Raw genomic sequence first — 6,387 nt, 5'->3', positions numbered from 1 at the left:
TTTCACCATTGAATTTCTAGTGGGTTGTTACACCTTACGAGGCATTATACGGAAGAAAATGTAGGTCCCCATTGTATTGTAACAAAGTCGAAGAAAAGAAGATACCAGGACCCGAATATCTACAAGAAGTTCAAAAGCAAGTAGCTTTGATCAGAGAAAGGATGCAGGAGGCCTAGAACCGACAAAAAAGCCACGCCGATAATCGATGCAGAAGCATGGAATATGTTGTAGGAGATTGGGTGTATGTTAAGGTATCGCCAATGAAAGGAGTGGTCTGATTTGGTAAGAGAGGGAAGTTGAGTCCCCGGTATGTAGGACCTTATGAAATCGTGGAACAAATTGGATCTGTAGCTTATCGATTGGATTTGCCAACCGAAATGCAGGGAATACATGACGTGTTTCACATAACTTCTCTAAATAAGAGCTTCGGAGAAAGATGACCAGACGTGATGGAGCCCAGCAGTATTCAACTCCAACCCAACCGATCATATGAGAAATGGCCTGTGCAGAATATCTCTAGTTAAAGTACTTTGGAATAATCTAAAGAAGCAACTTGGGAAAGGGAGGATTTTATGAGGACTAAATACCCTCATTTAATTGTTTGCTAGGAATTCTGTGTCTGACTGATTATACTCTAGCATGTTTGAATAATAGACTTTGACTGATTTTCTGATTCTTATCATTGTTAGTAACCTTATGTGCACATACCATACCCTTAATAACAGGACATGGCACGAACTAGAAAAACGGTACGTATGTCCACATTGTCAGTAGCCAGAATTATAGAAATGCGAGAGCGTAGTCGTAGAAATCAGCATGAAGGAAGAGATCGAATGATGGCACCTCACTGGTAGCAAATGGAGAAATTTCAACATCATCACACTAATGTGGTGGATGTGGATTTTAGAGGAAATATTTTCTACGACGAGCGTTACCACATGAAGAGCGGCAACCCCCACACGACATGTTAATGTGGAAGGATGCTACAAGGATGTGTTTGGTAGGGCTTAATCAAGGGGCAGAGACTAGTCACGCTGCAGAAGCTCGTGCCAGTAGATATATTCCTTTCGAGACCTTACATACCTCTACGGATCGTATTCGTCTCCCTAAGGAAGGCTCGCTAACAGAAAAGGTGGATGAAGTACCATCCCCCTCATCATCTGAGCATTCCATGGCAGCCAATAAGAGAGGTACAATTTGAGTATAATCAACATCCTTATTCTTGTAGCAAGTTGTTCTCAGTTGATGATTACGATGCCGATTTCGAGTACGAAATCTTTTCTTAAGGGTGACGACCTGACTTTTTTTTTTTTTGCCAAAAGTTTTGCTTATTAATTTATTTTAATTTTTAGTTCAACTAGTATTTCTGGCCCAATGTTTGACTAGCAGGAGTCCTGAGGAGATCACTTGGGCCTAATAGCCTATTTGTCCAAGCCCATTTGAGGGTATTCGGCCAAGGGAAGGGTAATTAGGGGAATAGGCAAAACCCTAACTAGGGTTAGAACTTAGGGCATGGTGGCGCAAACTTGGAAGAGGAAGGGTTGTTTTGCTCTTTCCCTAGTAATTCCATCATTTGAACCTACGGAAAAGGCCTTCTTGGTAAGCATCTTGTTGACACTTGGAAACCATGCCTGAGGACTTCTAGAAGAAGCCAAAAGAAAGAGTCAGCTCACGTAGGGCACGCACCCCACTCACCCATTCACATGCCACTTGGCACACATGCTAGTGCATCCCTTGGACGCATTGAACCTAGACTCAAAAGTGGGAGAAGAGGGAGAGGCGCATAGGAGATGTCAAGAGTCACCTGCACAAGTTACCAAAAGGCCTTAGTGTTTCAGCCAAGAGGGCTTCACGCCTGCCAAGGGGAGGCCAACCAACACTTACCCAAGCGTCATGCATGCACTAGGCTTTGGGGCGTTCTAGAAGGAGGTGATGATTGGGAATAGAAAGAGATGCACGGGGAAAAGGAAAGGATGCATGGCAGACACGCACACACACCCACCAAGGTTCTAGATGAATCCCTATGAGGGAAAAGCAAGAGATGGATGGCAAGGGGACACAAACACACACCCTTACATGCCACTTGCCACTTGGCAAGCATCCACACACCTAAGAAGCCAAAGTCTAGGATTAGGGTTTTGTCAAAAGACCAACACGCCCCTAAGGTTCAATGAACCTAGACCACTTTGTGCCACATGCCAAATGGCACTTAGGGAATTCTAATTTCTTAAGCAAAAAGGGAAAGCCATTTGTCACTCAAGCTACAGAAGCCACTTGGACTTCCCAAGAAAGGAGAAGGTGAAAGGTTTCGGCCAAGGCTATGGGACTAGTGACACATAGCACTCACTCATGCATCCAAATTTTGAGATTCTCTATGTCATGGGGAAGTGGGAGCTCGGTGATCTATATAAAGGGAGGCTCAAGGGTTGATGCCCAAAGGGGACACTATGCTAATTTCATTTCCAGATTCTCTCTCTCTCTCTCTCTTTCTCTCTCTCTCTCTCTCTCTAACCTTGGAAAGAAGCTCATCTCTCCACTTTCTCACGATTTCTCACTAACCAAACATCGTGTACGTATCACCTATCTTCATACAACCTACCCTACAAGTGAAGAAGGAAGCCAAGAATCCATCCAAAATGAAGGAGTTCGCACTGTAAGAACCACTAGAACCCCCTACTTCAACCATTTTCATCCTCACACACGCATCCACTTAGAATGAATGGGTGAAGCAAGGTTCAGATTTGTAAGTTCACTTGCACAAACACGCTCAGGAAACTAGGGCTTTTACAAGAAAAGAGCCAAACCTTCACTAGCCAAACACTAATAAAAATGGAGCTCTAAGGAGCATGAAAGAATCGGCCACTACTCAGATTGAGTTAGAATTTGTTCATTTGGAAAACCTTCAGCTAAGAAAGAAAAGATACCATGCATGGCGACACATACACCCACACTCACATACATGCACACGCAATGCGTCATTAGTAAAACACCATGATCACACCTTATTAAGGAGGCAATGGACAGCATACAACCTAGGGAAACTTCATTTAGGCCAAGTACATGGAAAGCTATACTAGCTATGGAAGAAGCTCCACAAACCTTGAAGGAGTAAACCCTAGACGTGACACACACACATACCCCTACTTGGATTAGGGTTTTGTAATGTCACTACGTCTAATAGTTTAAATTATATTTCCAGCTTGCTTGATTGTGAAACTTGTATTTTGCTTTGGATATTTGTAAGTTCACTCTTAACCTACGCTCAGATAATGTTTTTATATGAGGAGTGAACTTTACATTATTATTGATATCATGTGATCTTTGCAGTGTTGTTATATCGATTGCATAAAAGGAATCTATGATATGGTGCGTCTTGTATTCAGTTTTAAGTAATGTGTGTCATGCTTACATGTTTGTGATGTTTCGGCCATGTATACTTGCATGATGAAGAAATTTTTTCTTGTTATGTTGAGCATCGATTGTTATTTCCCATATTTCATGAGAAGTGAACTATATGTTCTAATATTTTCAAGCCGTAACATGAAATGCTTTGGTGTGTTGTTTGATAACATGACATGATTATAGTACACGAAAACTATATATTCAAGTTACATATGGAAGAAAAGAGTCCCAAGTTCAAGTCACATGCATTTCGGGTTGTGCTTTGTTTTCAAAAAGAAAAGTTTGTTACATGTTTTGTCACTATCCCAAATTCTAGGACGGGGGAATGTCCTAGTGGAACTCCTCTGTCCACTCTGGAGTGCATAAAATTTGAAGTCGTAACCCCAAGGTCAACGAAGCATAGTCGGCAAACCTTGAATGGGTTCTTCTAAAATGACTCTGGAGCGAGGTAGCATCTAACACTAGTGGGTGCCATAAGATGGATGCGGTGAAGGCAAGTTGCATACTGCCGCGTAATGATAAGTGCTCTGACGTAGTCACAACTAATCAAGTGGACCAAGAAGTAATGCAATAACTAGCAAGGAGCCCATGGTGCGTAAGGGAGCCGTGAGGTGTCCCACCTTCATGTTATAAGAAGTATATGTTATGAATAATGTGTTAAGAAAAGATGATTAAGTGTTTTTCTAAAAAGAAAGGTCAAACATGATTTTTTGTCATCGGTTTTCTGTAACATATACGCATGTGTTAAGGTCTCAGGTTAAGTACATGCCCATGCATACATCTTCATGGTTTGCCTTTATATGCTTATTTTATCTGCCTGTATGTTATGTGTTAATTTGCTAAGATTTTCTAAAATCTCACCGTAGTAGTTTTCATTACCATTCCCCCCACCCGAAATAGTAGAAGTTGTGACAAGTTAAGAGACCAATTATGGGAAAATGCAAGAGGCCAACTCTCCCAATAGTCAAAGAGGCCCCGAAGAGCCCTGAGTGCTCAGCGGGAGCCATCTTTGGAAGATAGGCTCGAAGTCGCCGACCAATTCATCTGCGAAGTGCTTAAGTTGTTCGAGAACTTGCAAAAAATTATCAACAAGGACAAGGCAAAATAGACAAGGCCTTGTAGGGTTTTGAGAAGAAACGTAAAAATGTTAAAAGAGGGAAAGGATTATTGATTTTGTACCCTCTTGTATTTTGGGTGTTTAAACAATGAAGTTATTTTGGGGATATTTAGTTCTAATGGTATCATGATTTTGAAACAAATTGCTCTCAATCTTACTTAGTTTTATGTGAATTTTCACTGTCATGTTTTGCATACTGTTAGAAACATTCTAGGAGCTTGCATCTTAACTGTCATGTATGAGGGTATGTAGTCTTAAGTTATATGTCCCGAGGCTTCAGTCACCGTCCAATTTCAAGTGGGGGCTGGGGCGCCACAAAACCTAGGAGGCTCATCAGCCCAATAAATATAGGAACTCTTAAATAGTACTGATCATTAGAGATTGTATATAGTGGAGTATGTAACCATAGAATAAATCTTGTGTTGTACTTATCAACTTCTCATGTTAACGCCTATATATTTTCATAAATGCGAACGGGGTAGTTATTACATAGCGTTACAAAACTAGTCTCATATATATACTTTCTTACCCAAACAACATTACGATTCCTTCGAATGTATTACACAGCTTGTGTTCTTCTTTGTACACCCACAACGTTATAAAATTATGCGCACATAAATAGATATAGGGCTGGAGCCAAAACTTTTAGTTTTTATGGTTTTTACACAAGGAAATTTTTATTATAGTTAATTTTGCCCCAAAGAAAAAATATTTTTATAATATTGCCTCCCTATTTTGTATATTTTTCTGATTCTGCCAATGCAAAGCAGCCTAAAAGTAGGTTCCAATCTCACCAAGAAGTTCTCAATCTCCATTTGTAAACAAGCCATATTGTTTTTAATACTTAAATAGCTTTAGATTATTAATATGATCTTAATGATTAAAGATTTAATCTAAGTTAGCATTCAATAGTCCTAGTTATTTTGATACAGTCAATTGTTAAAATTCTAAATACCATTGATCCAAAAGTAACTTCGTTGGAGGATGATCTGGTTAGACTTGTTTGTAAGAATATAACACTGACATTTATTCAGTTCCACCAACAATAACATTCTCAAAAAAAAAAAAAAAAAGTCTACGCCCTTGTCTTGGACTTCAAAATCCTATATGTTTCTAACGTGTTTCACCGCCAACTGATTTCGATGGCTAACTAGCAACAAAGAAAAAGGGTGGCCCGGTGTGCCTGTTGCATCTCTGATACCCAAGTTAGAAATATGTGTGTATTACTGGGCAATATGGAGTCTAAATCTGTTACCTCGAGCTGCTAGTGTTGGTCCCTAGGAGCATTAGCATTGGATTATGCAAATGCAAATATAAAATTTGCATAATATGACATGATTTTGCATTTGATTATTCCACTCAAAACTTATTCTCATATTGGATTATCCATCTATTAGTCAAAATAATAATAAAATATTTTAAATTTAATAATTTTTTTCAATTTTTTTGTTCCATTAATTTTTTTTCTAAATTAAAAGCTACATGAAAATATTAATGTTATACAATATGAGACTTGGAGTATACAACCATTCATGATACAAACATTAATTGAAAAATTAATACAATCGTTCAGTATACAACAATTAATGCTCTTAATGCAACAGGGAAATTTTGGGTCCAACAATTACTGCCATTAATGCAACATGGAAAAAAAAGGAAAAAAAAAAGTAAGGATAACGAAAACAAATGGGAGAGGAAGAAGATGTGGGAAGAAATGAAAAAAAAAATAAAAATAAAAAGAGAGAGAGAGAGAGTTCAGTAGAAGCCACAACCGAGGGAAGAAATAGAGCTTGGAAGGAAAAAATATTTTTTATTCTCTTTGGTCATGCTAGAGTGACTATCAAATATGACCTAAAGAACTAATTTAT

This window comes from Juglans regia, chromosome 1 (genome assembly GCF_001411555.2).
Source record: "Juglans regia cultivar Chandler chromosome 1, Walnut 2.0, whole genome shotgun sequence".
NCBI lineage: Eukaryota > Viridiplantae > Streptophyta > Magnoliopsida > Fagales > Juglandaceae > Juglans > Juglans regia.
This window is presented reverse-complemented; position numbering follows the sequence as displayed.